We start from the raw sequence: 992 nt of genomic DNA, 5'->3' as shown, positions 1-992 counted from the left end.
GGCTTGGTTTGTACTGCTACAGCCCAACCACGCTTGTCAATATAGCGGAATGGTGTATATGACACATAATAAGCCTGTCTGACATTAGTTGGAAGAATGAAAGTATCAAACGGTCTATATCTGTTTCTCAAGTGGAGTTCGACAATGATAAACCTAGGATCCACTCTAGTACCAGCTCTAGAAGGATCAAACCATTCATAATAAAAAAAGTACAACTTTGTTTGGAGAAGTAGTGTTTTTGTACTCTAGCTCATATATTTTTTGAATGATGCTGTAGAAATCATCATAACAACCCTCTGTAAGGCTCTTGATGTATACACCACAATTTTTTGTTTTCTTTCCTTTAGACCATTCATGTCTATGAAATTTGTAACCATTGATGAAGTAAGTGTGCCATTCTTTCACACATCTCATTGGCCAAATGGAGAGATGTCTTAACTCTTGAACCGTGGGAGTTAATGCCTGATTAAAAACCTACAAAGATACCAAATTCATTTTTAAAGCAAGCGTCAAATTAACCTTGCTCAAAACATAGGAAAAAGTACGAACCTGATTTAAAAGATGTCTAGAAATGAGTTCTAAGATGGACAAATTTTTTTGGAATATGTTTTTCTGGAAATTAGAAGTCACATCTTCAAGTCTCCAAATGAAGTAGTTTCTTAGGATGGGTGTTTGGACAGGTCTTCTAAGTCCTCTTGAAGTATTCTAAGCATGCCTGTAGTCCAAGGTCCTTGGTTGTAAGGCTCATTGTAATCTATTGGGGCTATCAAAGAAGACACGTAGCCATGAATCTAGGAAATATGTAGTGACTGCTGCACTGGGTCTCTTCTCAAATTTTGAAGATATTTACAGACTATGGGCTTTTCTTTCTAGGTTCCTGGATGCAGACTTTGTGGAGACACGTAGCCATGAATCTAGGATACTTTTGTGTTAGAATCGACTGCAGCGGAATTGTTAGCGTGGAATAACAAACCAAGAGGGTTTTTAAAACA

This window comes from Vigna radiata, chromosome 1, assembly GCF_000741045.1.
Source record: "Vigna radiata var. radiata cultivar VC1973A chromosome 1, Vradiata_ver6, whole genome shotgun sequence".
Classification (NCBI taxonomy): domain Eukaryota; kingdom Viridiplantae; phylum Streptophyta; class Magnoliopsida; order Fabales; family Fabaceae; genus Vigna; species Vigna radiata.
Note: the sequence above shows the minus strand (reverse complement) of the source record.